The sequence below is a fragment of the Lissotriton vulgaris genome, chromosome 7 (genome assembly GCF_964263255.1).
Source record: "Lissotriton vulgaris chromosome 7, aLisVul1.2, whole genome shotgun sequence".
In the NCBI taxonomy this organism is placed as follows: domain Eukaryota; kingdom Metazoa; phylum Chordata; class Amphibia; order Caudata; family Salamandridae; genus Lissotriton; species Lissotriton vulgaris.
This window is the reverse complement of record NC_141695.1, coordinates 312,330,095-312,351,766: the sequence shown is the minus strand read 5'-3', so window position 1 is coordinate 312,351,766 and position 21,672 is coordinate 312,330,095.

Below are 21,672 nucleotides of genomic sequence, written 5' to 3'. Positions count from 1 at the left end.
ATGTGAAAGTTGATTCTGGAAGCTCTGGGTATGTTGGTGAGGGAGGTGATCAGCTGGGTGTCATCGGCGTAGGAGGTGATGTTTAGTCTGTGACTTCTGACAATGGCTGCGAGGGGAGCCTTGCAGATGTTGAAGAGAGTGAGGCTTAGGGAGGAGCCCTGGAGCACTCCACAGCTGATCTCTGTAGGTTCTGAGAGGCATGAGGGCAGTCTGACTTGCTGTTTCCGGCCGGTCAGGAAGGAGGTGATCCACTACAATGCCTTGTCGCAGATGCCGGCGTCAAGGAGTCTCGTGATTAGGGAGCGATGGGAGACGGTGTCGAAGGCGGCTGAGAGGTCCAGTAGGATGAAGGCTGTGGTTTCGCCCCGGTCGAGGAGGGAGTGGATGTCATCGGTGGCGACGAGGCATACAGTCTCAATGCTGTGGTTGCTTTGCTAACCGGATTAAGAAGTGTCCAGGACGTGGTCCTTTTTGGCCATCAATGCCAACTCTCAGATTTGGGCATTGATGGCCTTCTCGAGGACCTTGGCTGGAAAGGGTAGGAGGGAGATAGGTCTGAAGTTCTTGAGGTTTGTCGGGTCAGCGAACAGTTTCTTCAGCAGGGGGTTGATCTCCGCGTGTTTCCAGTCGTCAGTTACGATGGAGCAGTTGATGGTGCGGCAAGGATCCAATGGGGTTTCCGGAGTGGATGCTCTTCATGGTCTTGAGTATGTCATCTGTGCTGAGCGGAATCCAGGTAAGCACGACCTATGGTGGTGAGGCGCGGTTGCGTGCAGTGGTGGTGGGAGTAGGGGCGGGGTCTTGGGCGTCGAAACTGCTGTAGATCTGCCTGATGTTGTGGAAGCAGGTGCTGAGTTGGTTGCAGATGTCTTGGGAGGGTGGGACGTCTGTGGTCTCGCTGTTGGGCCTGTCGAACTCTTTGACAAATGGTTAAGAGTTCTTTGCTTTTGTGTGCGTTGGCATTTATTCTGTCCTGGAAGGCTGTTTTTTTGTGATTTTGAGGAGAAGGTGGAGTGCGTTCACAGCGGCTTTGAATGTAGCGTGGATTGCTGGGGTTTCGTTGTTCCATCTCTTCGCGAGTCGTCGGCAAGTGCGTCTGGCCTTGTGGAGGGCGGGAGTGAACCAGCTGGCATTCTTGGATACTTTTGGTTAAAGTCACTTTGAGTAACTGCCTTTCACTTTTCCACACGGTGCACGCCACTTTGAGTGACTGCATTTTGATCTTTGAAAAGGTGCACACTCACACACAAGGAGTTCCCTTTAGTGCATAGGTATTCAAACTGTGGGGTGTGCCCCCGTGGGGGAGCACAGCATCCCCTCAGGGGGGGCTCGCACTCCACCCAACCACATAACGTTCCATTGTTCCTTCCAGGCCCATTAGGCTTCGTGTGTCCCAGCCCGCTGCTGCTGCAGCTCGAGCTGCTGGGGGCTCATCTGGGCAGTGTCTGGAGTCTTATCTCCGGCATGCCCTAGTTTTTCACAGGTCTTTAAAGACAATGCGCAACCCATGTGTATCTTGGGCCTCCCCTGGAGCATACTTCCAGTCGCCCTGGTTATAGCTCTCAAATTAACACCTTCATGTTAAACGACAGTCAGCAGCGTTTAATAACAAGACAATTTTAACTTTATAAGAATAACATTTCAATATGGAGAAGAGTGCGGAGATTGTTTAGAACGGGATTGCGTATTACATTCAAGAGCTATGCAGCGTGAATCTTTCTTGATTCACTATGCTGTGCATTATTCCGCCATCTAGTGGTGGGTCCGCAATTGTAGTCTTTTTTTCTCTTTTTTCTTTTCTCTTTTTTTTTTCGTGGCCCAGGTAAGCGTTGACATACCACCATTTGGTTTGGTCGCCATCTTCAGATTCTTTTTTCCTCCGTGGGTCCTGATCATTGTTGAAGAGTTCCAGAGTTTTGGAAGAGGAATCGATGAAAAACGGGAAAAATCAACATAATCGTCACCGCACCCGACTACAGGCCAGGTAGTCGCGACTGCTAAGGAGAAGAAATTTTCAAGAGAACTCAGCGATCACCAGAGAATGCTCATACATGGGGCTCCCTGAGCGCAGGAATAGACAAAACCCCTCCAAGGTTTGCACCAATTGCCACCACATATATGCCCAGAAGGACCAGCATCCAGTCTGCAACCTCTGCCTGCTGCTCGGCCACAACAGCGAGGACTGCAACGTGTGCTCGGCTTTCACACCCAAGACCCTCAGGGTAAGAGAGAGGCAGAGAAGGGCGAACCACACCATGCAGGGGCCACCTCAATCGCTCCGAGACTTGGGCCTCTCCAGTGGATAGGAGGACAACATTGCCGAAGGAACATAGGACTGCACGGTCGCCGAAGTCCATAAGAAAACATCGAAGAAGGTAAGAGAGTCGACAACCCCCAAACACTCAACTAACACTCGGAAGAGTGAAACAAAGTCCTCGAAGGGAACAGTGCAGTCGAAACACTCAATGAATGCAACTGCACCCAGGGACAAAGAGCTCAGCGTATCCTTCGAAAAGGAATCCCGGACAGCTAAGACCCTCGAAAAATCAAGGTCGTCAAAGGAAGCCCCCGAAAAGGACTCCTCGACGCCAAGAAAGGAAGGGTCGTCAGCTGCTTCGTCGACAACGTCGACGACCGCGAAGCGCTCAAGCCCTCGACGCCGAACAGGCTGCTGAGATGGAAAGGAAGAAAAGGAGGCTCGAGCCCTAAATGGCAAGCATCCTGCAGCGGAACAAGGACTTCAATGACAATGTGAGTCAGTACACCATCCCGCCGAAGCCCACGACTGAGGTCGAAGGGGCTTCGAAGACCCTGACCAGCTGAAAATGCCTGAACCGGTCAAAGAACAGGAGGAAGAGACCCTGTATACTTCAAGGGAGAAAGCGAGGAAGAACAGCTAACCTACCAGGACTCAACGTCCTCGGAGGCACAAGACTTAGAGTGGCATGACTTCAACACCGAAATGCCAGAAAAGGAGGCCTTCACCACCAGACAATATAAGGATCTATAATATGGTGGTCAAGAATGCTGGGGTAAAATTGGAGGAGGAGAAACTCAAGGCTTGCTTTCTCCTGGAGACTCTCTTACCCACACAAACAAGAAGGCAATTCCTGCCCATGCTCCCTAGTGTGCTGGACCAAGGCAGAGAGGCTTTCAGGGCACCAGCTGTATATAAGTCTGTGACCCCAAGAACAGAGAAGAAGTACAAGTACTCCTCAAAGGACTCTGCATATTTTCAAGGATCAGTGTCAGCCGATTCAACAATTACTGCAACAGCTAGGAAAAGGGACAATGTGCCCACAAATGCAGGCCCACCTCCAAGGAGAGTAGAAATGGACCTCTTGGGGAGGAAAGTAGAACGGAGTGCGGCAATCCAATGGCGCATCACCAACTCCAACGCCCTAATCAACAGAGATGCATACCAGCACTGGGAAGAAGTAGGGCAACTCCTAAAGCACCTACTAGAACAGTACCAACAAAGGGCAACCCACCTGGTAGTGGAGGGGAAAAACATGGCTAAAACATTTTTAAAGTCAGCCTTGGATCCAGCGGAGATGTCCAGTAGTCTGATGATGATCAGGGTGCCAGAGAGAGGGCTTGCATGGCTTAGGATTTCGGGCTTCAAGTCTGAGGTACAGAATAACATCCTGAACACTCCCTACTACTTTTTAGGACACCAGTCGATGAAAAGTTAACCCAACTCAAGAAAGACAACGAAACTGCAAAGTCCATTGGAGCACTGCAGTTCAGAGGAATAAGAAGGGGTACGCCCTCAAGAAGGCCAAATGGTAGGGGAGGCAACCAACCAAGTACCTCACAGCAAACCTTCCAACAAGGTTATCAGAGAAAAGGCCAGGGACAGCAGTAGTAGAACTGCCAGTACCAGCCACGGGGCCAGTCCTTTCGAGGCCGCTCAAACGGACGAGGACAGGCACGGAGAGGAGGGTAACTACCTACCTCAAGTGACTTCGTCAAAAGGCAGACTACCCAGATAACACCTCAAAGGGGGCATCCAAAGAGAAAAAAAAGTCCAAGAGCAGATTTCACAAGACAAAAAGTTCCCTGAACATATAACACCAGTAGGAGGCAGAAAAACTTCCTCCAAGAATAGAAGAAGGTCACAACGGACAAATGGATACTAAACATCACACAATACGGATACTGTATAGAACTAATAAAACAACCTCCAATAAAGAAGCCAAGGAAAAAATCACACTCGGCAAAAGAACTTTCACACTTGCTACTAGAGGCACCACAGGAACTGCTCAACAAGGAGGCAATAGAGATAGTACTGTACAGGGAAAGAAACAAGGGTGTTTATTCCAACTACTTCCTCATACCAAAGGTAGACGAAACACTAAGGCCTATCTTGGACCTAAGGTTCTTAAACAAGCTCATAAGGACACAAAGATTCAAAATGACATCTCTGCAAGAAATACCCCAGGTACAGGAAGAGAACTACATGGCAACTATAGATTTAAAGGACGCGTACTTACACATCCCATCAACAAAGGACACAAACGCCTACTAAGATTTGTGCTCAGCAAGACTCCCTACCAGTTCACAGTGCTCACATTCAGGTTCAAATCGGCGCCAAGGGTGTTTACAAAATGCAGAAGCAGCACACCTAAGGAGGCAGGGAATACATATATACCCCTACCTCGACAACTGGCTTGTGAAAGCAAGCTCCTACAGCCAGTGCAAACAACACATCCAGCAGGTGATATAATCACTAATCCAACTGGGTTTTTCAATCCATTGGGGAAAGTCGTCGATAGAACTGGAACAGGTGAAGAAATATATAGGGGCAGAGATCAACACCATACAAGGCAAGGTATTCCCCTAGCACAAAGAGGATTTTGGTAATACTGAAGGAATCACTTCTGTTCCACGAGGGGCAAGTTCTGACAGTGAGAACGGTGAGCAAACTAATGGGAATGATGGCGTCACGCATTCACCTGTTCCCAAATATTCAACTCCACATGAGATCATTCCAGGAATGGATACAGCAGCAATGGTCACAGGCAACAGGGAGTTGGGAAGATCTAGTGGTTGTCACACACACTGCATCAGGAAATAGCGTGGTGGAACAAGGAAAACATATCACAGGGGAAACCGTTCACACAACCAACTCCAACAGTGACCATCACAACAGACGTCTCCCAGATGGGGTGGGGTGCGCACATGAACAAACTCAAGGTGAGGAGTTTATGGTCGCAGCAGGATACGATCAAGCACATCAACTACCTAGAGCTAAAAACTGTGTTCATAGCCTTAAAAGCCTTTCAGAAGGAGCTGTATGAAAACAGGGTTTTGATCCAAACGGACAACACAACCACCAGGTTCTTCATCAACAAACAAGGTGGAACACAATCAGTAACACTATCGGGGCTAGCACAAGAAATATGGACATGGGCCATTCCACTAAAAGTAGACCTACTAGCAATATATCTCCCAGGGAATGACAATGTGGAAGCAGACAGACTCAGCAGGCAGACGTCAGCATACCACGAATGGGAGATCAGCCAACAAGAAATACAAAAAGTATTCCGGAAGTGGGGGACACCAAAATGCAAAATGCCAACACTTCACATCCAGACAACCAGACCATCAGTCACAAGGAAATGCGCTATGGATAAGTTGGTCAAAGACCTTTGCATACGCTTTTCCCCCGGATACCACTGATATACAGGGTACTCAGCAAATGCAGGATCAGCAACATGGCCATACAGTCCTGGTTCTCACAAATAGTGGAAATGGCGCACCACCAGCCCACAGATTCCCAAGAAGAAGGAACCTGTTAACAATGCAGAATGGAAGGGTGCTACACCCAGAGCCAGAGAGCCTCAGCCTAGCTGCATGGCTCCTGAAGACCTAGAATTTGCACACCTCAAACTACCAGCAAGCACAAAGGCAGTGCTCAGGGACCTACCACAAGAAAGTGCTACATAGCAAAGTGGAAAAGATTCTCCGAATGGTGCATTAGGGAGAAACTGCAATGGTGAATCACAAAGGAATCAACAGTACTATGATACTTAACGCATCTTCTACAAAGTAAACTAAGCTACACATCCCTAAGAGTGCCCTTAATGGTGATAGTGGCTTACACAAGAGGAGAAACAGGGAAAAGTTTCTTCACCTCTAAAGTAGTAAAAAGATTTCTAGAAGGAGCAAAGAGAATTGCACCTCCAAACAGAATGCCAGCACCAGCATGGAACCTCAACGTAGGGCTAACTCAACTGATGAAGGCACCATTTGAGCCTATTCACAAGGCTAAACTGCACATGCTCACGCTAAAAAAAGCCTTCTTAGTGGCTATCACGTCACTACGAAGAGTAAGTGAATTGCAAGCGCTAACACTTCAAGAGCCCTACCTGCAAATACACAGTGATAGGATTGTAATGAGAACAGACCCACACTTCATGCCAAAGGTGGTGTCACGGTTCCACATCAATCAAACAATCCAAATACCTAGTTTTTTCCAACACCCAGCCACAAGCACAGAAAGGGCGCTACACACACTGGACGCCAGGAGGGCTGTAATTCACTATATAGAAAGGACAACGGAGTGCAGAAAGACAAAGCAGTTCTTTGTTTCCTTTGCCAGCAGTTTTTTGGGACAACCAGTTACCAAAAATATATGTACACGGTGGATTGCACAAACCATACTCAGTCAATACTCACGGTTAGATGTTTTCCCACTACCTCTTCTAGGGTCTTACCCATTTCCTTCCAGAAACCATCGAGATGGGGGCACTGCCGGAACATATCCAGGTCATTGCACCTCAGTAATCCGCATTTCGGGCAGCTCTTCACTGTGGACCCGCTGAATTTTGATAGCTTTCCCGGTGTCCAGTACGCTCTGTGGGTGGTATATAAATGGTTTCTTTTTAGTGCAGCAGATGTCACAATAGACCAGCATTTGCTCATTGATACTTGCCATAAATTATTTGTATCCATCGTGGGCAGCTCTTTCCCCCATATTCTCTCTGGTATCCGGAATTCTTCCTCCCCTGATGAAATTAGGGCCCAATTCCAGTAAGATATCTCTTTCTTAAAGGGTTTTTCCAGAATCTTTACTTCTATCGGTTTGTTGCCTTTTCTAACTTCTTTAAGTGACTTTGCCCAACTTAAAAGTTGATAATATTTAAACTTAGATTATAGTGAGTTTGTGATTTCATATAAAATCTCCCATTCCATAATCTTGTTCTGAAACAGAAGTTGTCCCCATACTATTGTTCCAGCTGATTTTAGGGGAATCACAAAACAGTCTTTGAGACACTCTGGGGTCCTCGGCGAATCCCAAATTGGGGCTTTGTCACTGTAGAGAGGGATATCCAAAGTAGATCTTATACAGTACCACAACTTGGTGGCTGCCTTCAGTATCTTCAGCTTAACTTTTTTGAAAGATTTCGGGTGACCGAATTTAAATAGGAAATGGCTGGTGTTATTTGTCATTTTCTGTATATACGTTGGGTAGTCTTCATATGGGCCTAACATTATCCTGCCAGATTTAAATTGGAATGCTCTACAGTATTCTAGGAGATCAGGGCTAGCAAGCCCTCCCTGATTCTTTCTTCTCCTTATTTTGTTCCAGGCGATTCTCGTTTTTTTAGAGGACCAAATAAAACTCAACAGCTCTCCCTGAATTTTCTTTATGGTCTCCCTTTTAAACTCCAACTGGATAGCACCAAAGACAAAAGTAAATTTCGGCAAGACTGACATTTTAAGGATGTTTGATTTACACAGAATCGATAATGGAAGGCCACTCCAAACTTTCAGCAACTTTTTCACCTCCACTTCTATTCAGTGGATGTTAATCTGGACCACCTTGTCTAGATCTTTAATTAGGTCATTACCCAAATATCTAATTTTATCCTTTTTATAGGGGCTCTGGAATTCCTCGTTCCAGGTCATGGTTTCTGTCTTAGACTTGTTTATTTGATAGCCGGAGATTTTTCCAAAGTTAATTAACATCTCTTCTGTTACTTTTAGGGCCTCCTTCAGATGACAAGTAAAGATCATAAGGTCGTCAGCATAGAGGGCCACTTTTTTATGCCAGCCTTGATAACAAAAAGGAGCAATTAAAGGATGGTTCCTAAGACTTTCAGCTGCTGGTACGATGTAAAAATTGAATAACAGTGGAGTGAGGGGGCACCCCTGACGTGTTCCCCTCTTTATCTGAATATTTTCAGTTAGGTCACCATTGATTAGTATTTTTGCTTTAGGGGAATTATAAATGTTTTCCACCATATTCAATATATTTACCCCTAAATCAAATTTTTTTAATACCTCACTCAGATAGGTCCAGTTGACTCTATCGAACGCCTTGGCAGCGTCAATAGTAATTATAGATAGAGGTAACTTCTCACAGGTGGCAATATCAATCGCTCCAAAAAGCTCATGTGTTAAGTCTTGTAGATGTCTTCCTGCCACAAAGCCTTCTTGGTTGGAGTTTATCACGGACCCTACTACTTTCCCAAGTCTTATCGCCATGATTTGTGTAAAGATTTTGTAATCACTATTTAAGATAGATATTGGGCGATAGGACTCGCATTTTTGGGGGGTTTTGCCTGGTTTTAGGAGGATGGAAATTGTTGCGTCATTCCAGGACTCTGGGAGTTTACCATTTTCGAGAAAGATTTTGTTAAAAAGGGTAGTAAGGGGGATGACCAGTGTATCTTTTAGTTTGATATACAACTCGTTTGGGAGGGCATCAGGGCCCGCGGCCTTACCTCTTTTTAGGTTTTTTATAATGCCTTCTACTTCTTGAGTTGTTATTTCTGCATTTAATTTAATTCTCTCCTCCCGTGCGAGTCTAGGGGTGTTTTGTGCATCTAGGAATTTATTTATCTCTTCTACCGTTGGGTTACAATCCTCAGAGTAGAGATCTGCAAAAAAAGCGGTAAATTCCTGTTTTATTACAGCCTCCTCCGAGTGAAGAGCTTTTTTGTTATATTTTTTAAAAGCTTCGCTCCTTTCCCCTTCGTCTCACTACTATTGGGAACATTAGAGGCTTCAAGGAGGAGCGGATTTGGAGATAATGCCATAGGTGTTGACTTTGGTTCTGGGGACCCAGGTTCGAGTCCTGGCATCAGCTCAACATCATGTGATCCTGGGCAAAATCACCTAATCTCCCTGTGCTTACAAAAAATGAATGTGTGCTTGTGTAATGTAAAAGATGCTCCTGTAAGGAGCTCCAATACCTTTGGGTCATGTTCACGCTATATAAAACAGCAAAAAATATATTGAAACATTCTGTTGCCAGGTACTGCTCAAGACTGGAAGTGGAGCATGGCAGAAGCAAGAATCCATCCACACATTGACTGTCTCTGTGGAGAAAAACAGGCCCACCCCTCACCTGTGATTTGGGAGTGTTTTTACTAATCTATCTTAAATGTTGTGTTTTATGGGAAAAATAAAGCACCAATGTAATTTTTTGGGGCTAATGTTTTCTTGGAGACTTTTCATTTGAACTTTATAATAAGCACAAGCAGTAGAAAACTTCAGTTTACTAAACACTCTTACTTTATTTAATGTTATTTGCCCTTTATGACGTGGGCTCTGCGGGAGGGAATGGCCATCAATGATGTAGAGTACCAGCTTCCAGAACTTTTTTGTCAGGTGACGGTGGTGTGGGGGGCTCAACGTGTAAAAAGGTTTAGATGGGGGTCACAGCCGACAAAGCCGACAAAAGTTTGAAGACCTCTGCTTTAGTGCCAGTGTTGCCTGATACAAAAGTGTATGTCTGTATAGACTGCCATCGATAATATCAGAGATGTGAAGTATAGCGCACCTCGGAGTTCGTTGCAGGGGGATACCCAACACCTACTCTAAGCAGTCATAAACCCCTTCCTAAAATGGGGTGATGAGTGGGCTGCCCCAGACAGTGTCTAGATAGTAACCTGGTGCAGACAAACCGCACAAACAATTGGCTGAAGCAATGAGGCTGTCTCCACAACTGCTCCCGGGTATAATAAACCCTATGCAAATACCCCAATTGTATGTGGCGGAATTGATAAGCAATCGCTGCTTCACGCCGGGAGGCCAACACCTCTCTCGAGTCCTTGTCGTCCAGGGGGGGCGAGATCATGCACCCAGGCCTCCCTAATGGCTGGAAAACTGTCCATATTTTAGCCTCTAAGGGGCTGTACTCTGGAATGGGTGCCATTTGTGACAAATAGGGCAAAATCGCATGACGTAACTATTTTATCTAAAAATAGGTGATGCATAATTTGGATTTTAGTATCCAATATTTTAATCTTTGAACCCTCTTTCTTTACTTATATAGGTCTTTTTTCTTTCCTACTTTTATGCACTCTTTATTCTCTTTTTCCGCCTTCCTTTCTTGCCTTCTTTCCTTCTTTTTGGCCTTTCCTTTTTCTTTCTTTCATTCTTACTTTACTTCTTTTTAGGTTTCGCATGCACAGCGCTTGTTCTGTGCTTGCGAAATCTTTTGTAAATAAAAAAATATATTAAAAATGGCTGGCTTCGAGCCCGTCCATTACTTACCTTTACTTACCACTGGATGGTCCCCCCGTCACTTTCCTTTCCTTTCCGTCTCTCCTCTGCCACACAGTTTCCTGAATACTGCCTCACTCACCAGCCAGACTCTTTTCATCCTTGTGCATCTCTCTGATCGCCAGTTCTTGTTCTCCATGCACCAGTCTAGTGTTGCCCTTTCTCTCTTCATCCATCCATCCTCCCTCATAAGTATGCGCTTTCCCCTTTGCCTGTCTATCCCCTGTCCCTCCCCAATGCCTGCTCACTGCTCTCATTTCCATCGGTCTAAACTCTATTTGTTTCCTCACTAGTTCTTAATCTCCTTTTTACCTGCCAGATTCAAACACCCTCATTAGTTTGTGCTCTGCTTTTTCCAGCTAATCTACACTCCCCTCACTAGTCTTTGCTCGCTCACATTTTCCCCCATGTATTCACCCCTCACTAGTCTCTGCTGATCTTTTAGGTGCTCTCTTCTATCAATAGCCCTTGTTCTCCTAGTCTTTTGTTTGTCTTCTGCTCTCTGTTTCATCCCCGGGTCTGGTGGCTCAGTGGACTAATGCTTCCATTGCAGGGGCCGGTGTTCGACCTCCTGGTCACAGGTTCAAATTCTGGTGGGTCCACTCGGCCTTTCATCCATCTGAGGTCGATAAAATGAGAACCATTGAGTTGGGTAACAATGAACATCTGGGGCCTTATTTATGAAGGCCTTGCGTCAGTTTTGCGCCGCCGGTGCGTCACTTTTTGTGACGCACCAGAGGTGTAAAAAATGTGCCTCGTTGCGCCATATTTAAAAAGTGCTGCATCTAGGTAGATGCGTCACTTTTTAAACCCCTGCGCCACATTATACCTGTGTTAGGTATAATGTTTGCAGAGGGGGAGTTCCCCCGCAAAAAGCCTCGTAATAGTGACGCAGGGAAATCTATGAGATTTCACTGCGTCACTTTTAGGACGCTGTTGCATCAAAATCTTGCGCCTGCCTCACAGCAGGCGTAAAACTGACGCAAGCCCTTTCACATGGGGCTTTCCCCATGTGAAAGGACGCATTGCTGGAGTTGCGTCACTTTTGGGACACACTCCAGCAATGCGTCACTTTTGCGCTTACAGATATGTCAGAAATACTGACGTATCTGTAACTCCTTGCGACATGAAGCGTCATACATTAAATATGACGCATCAGGAATGTCGTAAGGAGTGCGCAGTGAAAAGTGGCGCATCGCTGTTTTCACGCAGTGATGCGTCACTTTTCATAAATGAGGCACCTGTTATTCAGCGGCAAGAGACCTCTGGGTGAACGTGTGCTTTACAAATACACATGTTATGCTATTCCCCTGTCTTCACTCCACTAACTAGTCCTGGCCTGCTATCCTTTTCAACTGACCGCTCTCGTCTTCACTAGTCTCTGCCACCTTTTCATGCCCGCCCCTTTTCTCACTAGTTACTGCTCACCCTTTTATACTCCAGCTTCTTCTCCCCACATTAGGTCTTTATCTCCTTTTCCACAAACTGTGTCTATCCCCATGCTAATTCCTGCTGGACTTGGTTCTCCCCTACTCCCCAAATGTAATTTATTTCTGAACAGGACACCTACCCCTGTCATGGCCCTGTAGCAAAAGTCACAGTTTCCCTACCTGCACCTGTCTGAATTCACCACTTCCCAGTTCCTAGATATCTGGAAGCACTATGATGCTGATGATAAGCGCTATACTGAGGCCCACGTGTGCGTGGGCTCTGGGCGAAGGGAGTTGGTAGTTTACAGAAAGAAATCTGTGACACCTCTTACTAGATATTCAATTGAAGTGCACTTATCACAGTGGTGTACTGTGGCTGTTGAAAAGATTTTAAAAAGTATTTCTTTTTTTTATCCAGTTACAATTTCTCTTGTACAGCAGCTTCGGCGTACTTTGAGACATTACATGCATGTATATTAAAGTCCTGCAGTACTTTCAAGGGCACATTTTGGGTGAAAATTGAGTGTCTCATTTATGGGTTTTTAGTCGTGGGGCAGCGCAGCAGGCCTTGCTGCTGCGCGGCCCTATGGCAAAAGAAAAGGGCAGGAATGCGCAGTATTTTGTAGATTTAAATTTAAAGTTTAAAGTTAAATTTAAAGTTTTATATAGCGCAAACTGATTTGCCCACAATCACAGGATGTGAGCGTCATTGCCGAGACTCGAACCTTGTTACTCAGCTTCGAGGTCGACCGCTCCAGCCGTAAGGCTACATCCTCCCCATATCTCATCCTATCCGTATCTCTAGATACAGACCATTCCTGTCCTTTCCCCTGTGCCGGTGCGCAACGGGCTGCTGTGCGCCAACGCAGGCACCTTTGCACCACCATGGTGCAAAGGTACCTACGTTGCGGGATGATTATTTATGTGCAGGAAGGACAACCTTCCTGCACAAAAACAATTACTAGAGGCTTTTTCTTCTTTCTATGTGTGCTGAATTCTACAACACACATAGAAAGAGGGGAAAAACGAGGAGAAATAAACATATTTCTCCTCGTTGTGCCTCTTTTATGCATCTCCTGGGGAGGCGTACGTTTTTGGCGCTGCCTCAGACTTTGATTTCGTGTAAATGTGGTGCAGTGTCGAAAAGCCATGGATGTTGCTGGGAACACCCCAGCAACACCAATGGAAAACTCCTTTCACACAGTTTTCTGCATGAAGCCACATAATGTTGCTTTACAGGGCCTTATAAATATGTCAGTGGCACACTGTGACAACGGAACAAAATAAAATTGACGTTCCGGCGGCGTAATAGTGCCGGTTGGGCTCATAAAAGAGGCCCTGAGTTTTCCGGAATACAGCAGGTGGGTAATTTTTGTTTCAAGTTGGTCTCGACTGTACCCTTTGAGCCAACATATAAAGAAACAGAAAATATGCAAAAGTATTTTGATACAAAACTATTGCCTTGAGAGGCACAGCGTTGTGTACCTGTTTTTTGGGACAAGAGTAAACCTGAAGAAAATGTACGCTGCATCACCATTCAAGAAACCTTGTGGGAGATTTACTACTTTTTCACACAGCTCACTGCAGCAGCCATTAAATCTGCGCTGCGTGCAAAGGAGAGCACCAAATTTACTATAATAAAGAACTCTCCTCCCTTCTCCCTAGCGCCGGTGCTGAAATCAGCAGGTATGCGCCACGGAGACACCTTTGTGCCAGGGTGGAAAGGTGTCCACGTGAGTCTAGCATAGGTTTTGTACTGGAAGAGTACCCTTCCAGTACAAAATAATACACTGAGACTCACTTCAAGCCTTTGCCCTCTTTGTATGCGTGCTGTACAGTGCAACACACATGCAAAGCCGGAAATGGAAGGAAAAATTAAAACATTTCTCCTTCCTTAAGCATACTTTAAAAGGGCGCCATTTTCTGATGCTCAACCCAGTTTACTTTGTTTATTAAAATTGGGTTTAGCGTCGGAAACCTTGGGTGGTTGCATGGGAATGCCCATGCTCCACTCATGGAACGCCCCCTTGGTGCTAAGTAATGCAAAACAGCCAGTGGTGGCTCCGCCGCTAAGGCGGAGGAGCGTCGCCCCACTGCCTCGAAGCAGCAAAAGAAAGGAAAAAATAAAATGATAACTAATGTTATCATTTTATTTTGACCTCCAGATGTGGCAGCTTCCGTGAGGGGGTCTGGCTGAAGAGAAGGGAAGGAGTGGTACAAGCCTCCTAAGTGAGCAATGACTGTATGTTCGTCCCTCTCGGGCTGCCCAAGACAGTCATGCGTACTTTCCGTGTTCTCCATGCAGGCTGCCCACCCCTACAGCCCTTGGCTGAGCCCGGTGTCACAGCACTCAGACCAATCACAATGCTGCATTGCAGCATTGTGATGGGCTGCAGGGACCATGGGAGCCATGGTGCTTCCTGTTTCTCACAAGAAGCCAGGAAGAGGACACAGGAAAGGCGGTCGGCGAACGGCCCACCCCTTGTCCCCCACCCACCACACTGCTGCTTCCAGGCAAAAGCCGTGACTGCATCTCTGGACAGAGGAGAGGACAGTCACACGGAGCCAGAGACACATTCAGTTCGCCACAATGGTGCCTTCTTCTGCAGTTTTCTTCAAACTACCTGGAATCAGACCAACACAAAATGCAGATATTCAAATGCTCGATTTCTAAGGTGCCATTTATTGGTGGAAATTCTAGTCGAACAGTTACATGTGGATTCCACTGGACCTAGTTACTGGCTTTAGTATGCTTGGGGTACACGCTTGACAGCAATGGAGAAATTCTATTTGATCCCAGTTGGGTATTGGGATTTGTTTCTGGTGCGTGGTGGTGTCTGTTGATTTTAAACTTTGACAAGTACACCCATATGGTCAAATACACGCAGAAATGTTACAGCTTTATCCAATGGAAACCATTTGTAAGTTGTCAGTCAGTACAAATTTCCTCCAGTGATGCCTTTTTATTGATAAACAAAATAAAAGCGACACTGCAGTGGCCCGCGATCCTTTGAGAAGACTGTGATGACATAGCTATGTTGAATAACAGTGTGGGTGCTGTGCAGCATGGCTAAAAGTTATTTTTAAAATGGCTAAAAAAGGTTTTTAAAGCAGTGCTATGAAGAGGGAATGTAAAAAAGAGTGCTTATAGTGGGTTTTGTCTTTTTATTTTTTGAATAATTGGCTAAAAGACATTGGCAAAGCCAATAGCTCTTACACAGGCAAGACCTACTGGCTTTGCCAATTCTTGTTTTTCCTGCTTTCTCTGTTGTCTCTCTCCTTTCCTCTTCTCCTTGCACCATTATATGGGCTGATTAGTTTCTGTGTTTGAAGATGTTCAATGTGCAAGGTTCGACTAAATCGATTGGTATCTCTGTTTCCTGACAGTCTGGTGTGGGTGAGATCCATGGGAGTGTTTATGCTTGTCTGGTGATTACTGTACCCTACACTACTGTCTAATTGGCAAATGTAAACGTACAGATGGACAACAGATGAATCTATATCAAATCAGCCTCAAGAAAAGTTCTCATAAATGCTACATTCAAGCACTATCTTGAGGAACAAAACAACCCTACTTATTTATCTAAAGAAAATTGCAAAACTATTCTGCATGTAAGCTAGCTGTTTAGAGGGCTGGAGAAGAGCACTAATTACTGACAGACAGACTGAGCTAGAAAATCCCAAAGAAGCAGAAAACATGGGCCATCAGTATCCAGATAAAGGTATGCAGTAGTATAACAAGTGCCTGGAAAAGGCCCGCCAAAGCTGCACTTTTATAACATAGATAAATGTACGTTTTAACCGATTCGCGGGCTCTACCAGGAGTAGCAATTGTTTACTAAAAATGAATATTCCATCTGCTTTCAATTAATTCATCCAGCTGATTTTGGATTATGTGTAAGGAGTCCACATTTTATTTTAGCTCAAAATGCGTCCAGTAGATGTGCTCAACATGTGCCAGTGCCTGCAATTTGTCGTTTTTTTTTTCACAACCAATTTTATTGAGCAAGTGAGCAATAAAATCGTGGCACCCCACAGGCCGGAGATCACCACAACAATACTGGTACAGTAAATCACATGAGTAGCAAATGTCCAAGTAGGCATCAAGAATAGGCTCAGTATGAACAAACTCCCAACCCACCCTACCCCCCAACCCCGGCCCCCCCAACACCCAGAAACTCCCCCCCAAACACCCCCACACGTGTACATATAGCAACAGAGAAAAGGTGTAGGTGTAGCGCGACAGGAGTGTCGCAGACTCGGGCCAACAATGTCCGTACAATCAAATGTCTTCTTCTCGCTCCGCTGGGGGATCCAGTGACAGACCCCGGTAATCGGCCCACCGCTTCCAAATTTTGTAGTGTTTGCGTGGGCAGCCCCTCGCCTCAAAGATCGGCCTTTCCAGGCCCATGAAGTAGTCCAGCCCAGCTTTCCACGCAGACAGGGGAGGGGCCCTCACAGCCTTCCACGCCCGGGCCAAGGCCCGTTTGGCAACAACAAGCCCCAAAAGCAGCAGATGACGCTTATAGATGCTCCCACCAATGCCCTCCATGACGTGCAATAATCCTAGCCGATGGGTGCGGGGAAGGTCCCAGCCTAGGACCTCGGACAGACAATTCCACACACCTCTCCAAAAACCAGACAGCCGACCACACGACCACACAGTGTGTATCAGGGATCCAGGCACCGTCCCACAGCGCAGACATTCCGGGGATGCAATCAACCCAGCTCTCCAAAATCGTTCACAGGTGTAGTAGGCCCGGTGCAGGTATTTGAATTGGATGAGTCGGAGCCGTACAGCGATGGCGGTTCCACGCGGGGATTCTAGCGCCTCCCTCCAATCGTCCTCATCTAGGGGGCCGACGTCCACCTCCCATGCCGCCCGAAGAGAATGCAGGGTAGAGGAGCAATGGATGACCAGCATCTGGTATATCCGGGAAACCTTTCTATCCCCCAGGTCCCCCATAAAAACCTTTGCCTCGACTGGGCTGAACTCTGGTAGGGAGTCTAGGTTGGCAATGCTCGGGGTGAGGGCATGGCGCAGCTGCAAATAGCGGAAAAACTGGGACTGAGGCAATTTGGAACTCCGTGCGGAGTTCCTCGAACGATTTAAGGGTAGTGCCGGACATGACCTGGCCCAGTAGTGTGATACCTATCGCTTCCCAGCCCTCAAAACCGGCCAGGGCCGCCAGCTCCGGGAGCAGACCATTGTGCCAGAGCAGCGTCTCGGCCGTCAACTTGCCCCACCAGCCCATGCGGCGTAGGGCCTGCCTCTACACAGCGAAGACCACTCTGGTAACCGACGGTAGTGCACGACGCAGGCGGGCTGAATACAGAATGGTGTGGAGCGTATAATCGCCCATAAGCGACCGTTCTAAGGCATACACCGGGTCCCCCCTGTCACTGTACCACCACTCATTAAGAATAAGCAGTTGGGAAGCCTGGTAGTAGGAAAGGAGGTCAGAGGTGGCCAGGCCTCCGCAATAAGTAGACAGGAAGCATGTTTTCAACGCCACTCTGGCCGCTCCACCAGCCCATAGGAAACGACCCAGCGTCGAGTTGACCTGGCGAAACCACTGCGGGCCGATAGGGTACGGGAAGTTCTGAAGTTGATACAGCATGCGCGGAAGCGCCACCATTTTGAAGATGGCCGATCTTCCAAAGATAGTAAGGGGCATTCTGGACCAAGTCTTGACATCGGCTTGGGCCCGTTCCCACACCGGCAGGATGCCACGGTCCCAAGCCACGGCGCGCGACTCCGAAAGAAATACGCCGAGGTACTTCAGTCCATCCGTTGCTACTCGCAGTCCCGCAGCCCAGGGGTCAATCACGACCCCACCGCCCAGCACCCATAGGGTCGACTTATGGAGGTTGAGTCGAAGGCCGGAGATCTCGCCAAATACGCGCATGACCTCCAGAACCCGGGGGCCCGAGCGTTGTAGGTCGGTGAGAAAGAAAAGGATATCATCCGCATATAGTGCGATTCTATCTACCAATTCACCACTCCAGACAAATCCGCGTATCTGGGCATCAGCACGCACCCTGGACGCCAGGGGCTCCATCGCAAGGGCGAACAGGTATGGGGACAGTGGGCAGCCCTGCCGGGTGCCGCGACCAATCCGAAAGCACCCGGACGTGGCCCCGGCCACCCGGACTGAGGCTGTGACATTGGTGTATAGTAGTCTCAGATACGACAGGAACACCGGGCCAAGGTTAAGGTGGGTCAGGAGTGTAAACAAGTATGCCCAACTCACAGAGTCAAAGGCCTTGCCCATATCCGCTAGCAGGAGTGCCGCCTGCTCATCCCGAACACCCATGGCATCAACCGCCGCCTGCGCCCGCCGGATATTGTGGCGAGTTGCTCTACGGGGCATGAATCCGGCCTGGTCAGGATGGACCAGGTCTGTAATATAGGGCAGCAGTCGGTTCGCCAAGGCCTTTGCTAGGATTTTGACCTCGATGTTTAAAAGTGAAATGGGCCGGTACGAGTCGTGCCTGTCCGGCGCCCTGCCCGGTTTCAGAAAGACCACGATCTCAGCGTTCCCCCTGGGCCCGTGCCGCCTCAAGCCCGCGCCGGTACTGAGGTCCCAGCTGGAGGTGGAACTTTTTGTAGAATTCGCACGGGTAGCCGCTCGGGCCCGGCGCCTTCCCTGTATTCAGCTGTCCCAGTGCCTCCCCGAGTTCCTCAGCCGTGAGCGGGACGTCCAGCGCAGTCCTAGTTTCATCGGAGACGGCCTGCGGCAGCAGGTCAGCAAGATATGCGGATATCTCTTCCGTCTCCAGGTCCCGGGGGGCATACTGTGTCTCATAATAATGGGCAAAGCTAGCTGCGATACGGGCCGGGTCCGTCACCACCGAACCATCTTCCGCCGTGAGACCCGGCAATGTGAGAGGCTGGAAGGTTGCCTGACACAATCTGTGAAGCATCGTACAGGACTTGTCGCCCCATTGATAAATCCTGCTACGCGTGGCGAGCCACGCCTGTCTGGCCTCATCATGCAGGACCGAGGCGTAGGATTGCTGCGCCTGCAAGAGCTGTCGTACCGCATCTTCATCACCCCCATCCCGGCCACGCTGTTCCAACGTCTCCACGTGAGCGGCGGCGGCCGTAATGGCCTCCCGATGCTTCCGCCGTGCGGCTGCACACCAAGCGATGTCAACTCCCCGTATCGTGGGCTTCAGCGCCTCCCATACCACCACTGCATCCACGTCCCCCGCAAGGTTATCGCGCCAATAATTATCAACCGCTTCACGCAAGTGATGCACATTCTCAGGCTGCTGTAGGTGCCACGAAGACATCCGCCAACGAAACGGCTGTCGTTTCGAGGGGAGGTCTATAGTAGCCATGACTGGAGAGTGATCAGACAGACCTCTGGGTAGGATTGCAGCGTCCCTCACACGGCTCAAACAGGCACCAGGCATAAAGATATAGTCGAGTCTCGAGAAGGAGCCATGCACTGCCGACACATACGTGAACTCACGCGCAGCAGGATGAAAATGGCGCCACACATCAACCCAGCCCAAGCTATCCGCCGTTGCACGCAGTCTAGTATGCGCGGTGGCGGGGGGGGGATCTACAGCCACAGGCACGCGTCTCTGGCGGTCCGAGCCCACATCCATGACCTCATTCCAATCGCCCCCAACCACCGTCAACACATCAGGAATTTCATCCCACACATAAACAGTCTCTCTGACAGGTCCCACTGCATGGGAGGGGGGGCATAGACAGTACCAAAGACCACTGGTTCGGCACCCATCAGTCCCTTAATAAAAACATAGCGGCCCTGAGGGTCGATCCACTGCTTTTCATGAACGTACGCCACCCTGCGATGAACCAAGATAGTCACCCCCCGTGAACTCCTCGCGAAGCTGGCATGGTAAACTTGTTGGAAGCCGAATCTCTGGAGGCTAAGGACCTTGGAGCCCAGCATATGAGTTTCTTGGAGCAACAGCACGTCTACCGCCTCCCTCTTCCCCCAGGGCAATATAGCTCCACGTTTGATTTTATCAAGCATCCCCCTCACATTCCACGTTACAACGCAAATGGCCTTATTAGGAGGCACGGCAGTCCGATCAGCCATCATCTAAGCAGTCCCCCCCATCAGGCCCTCCGTGCCACCCCGGCGCACCCCACCATCCACTCGATCCAACATCAATATACACGTGTGGTCCCATCCCCCCAGCCCCAACTCCCCCCATCCCACCCCAGGCCCGAACCCCCCCCCCCAACAACAACAGATCAACTCCCCCCCCGACCCCGCTCCCCCCACCCCTATACCTCATAGAACACTGAAGTATCTGTCGCGGCATGGAGAGACCCGGGTCCAAAACGGAGGACCCAGGGCCCGCCATACCAAGGGATCCCAACACCCCGGTCATCACACGCTCACCCCCCCCCGACAACACCCACAACTCGTGAGGGTCTAAGGCCCATAGAAGTCGCCTCCCGAGCCCCACAGCATTCCCACAGGTAGCCTCAAAATGTCTCGAGCGTATACAGTCTGGCATTAACGAAGCCCCAATACAACAGCCCCACCAGCCGATCCATCACAAAGTAGAGCAACACATTACCGGACGGAACCAGGGTCCTGCCCCACCAGAGTTCAACTGCCAGCATCGGAATGTTCAGAGTCTATCGTGCCGTTGGTCTGTGTCGCACTAGCGGAGGCTGACCGTTTACATGATCTGGACCTCCGATGTCGTCCTTTTTGGTTCGGGCGGTTCGTCCGCTCCGGCGATGATCCCCGTGACCCGCCCGGGTCCAGCCCCGGCTGGGCATGCGGCCTGATTCTCACTGCTTCGTCAGTCCACCGAAAGACCTCCTCGGGCGAATCAAAGAAATGCGTCCGGGACTGATACACCACCCGCAGGCGGGCCGGGTACAGAAGAGAATACTGGAGCTTCAGGCCCCGCAACTTGGCTTTGGCGGCCACAAAGGACTGTCTCTGCTGCTGCACCATTTTCGTATAATCAGGGAAGATCATAATGGTGTGGTTTTCATAGGTGAGCGAGCCCTTGTTCCTCGCCTCTCGCAGTATGGCATCACGGTCATGGTAATTCAAAAGTCTTGCAATAACAGGCCGAGGACGCTCACCCTCTGGCGGCCGCTGAGTCAAGGCCCTATGCGCCCGCTCGATCACGAAACAAGCGGACAGTGCCCCCTCCGGGAGCCAGCTCTCCAGCCATCGGGTCAAAAACTGCTCCATACCATCCTTCTCACACCGCTCCGGAAAACCTATAAAGCGTAGGTTGTTCCTCCGTGCGCGCCCTTCGGCATCCTCCACTCGGGCAGCGAGAGTCTTTTGGGTACGCTCCACCTCCGCCATTCTCTGCTTCAGCGCGCCAATGTCCGTTTCTGTCACCGAGATTCGGGATTCGGTCTCAGTGATCCGCTCCACCGCATTGCGGAGGTCCTGGTGCAGCAGTGTAACGTCCGCTCCCACAGCCCCGATCTTGGCATCGAGCGTGTCCCGGGATTGGGTGATGGCAGCCAGGATCGTTGCATTGTCCGGCCCTGTCCCGCCGCTGGGTGCCCCCGATCCACCACTGGGCCCCGTAAATTTATCGATAGGGCCTTGCTAAAGCGGGCCTCCTCCACCACCCCTGGTCATGGCCGCTCGCAGGCTCAGCGGTGTCTCTCCTTGGGCAGGGCGGACACCTTCCGTGACAATCCTCAGCAGATCTTCGGGAGCAAACCCACAGCGATGGGCGCAGGAAGCCT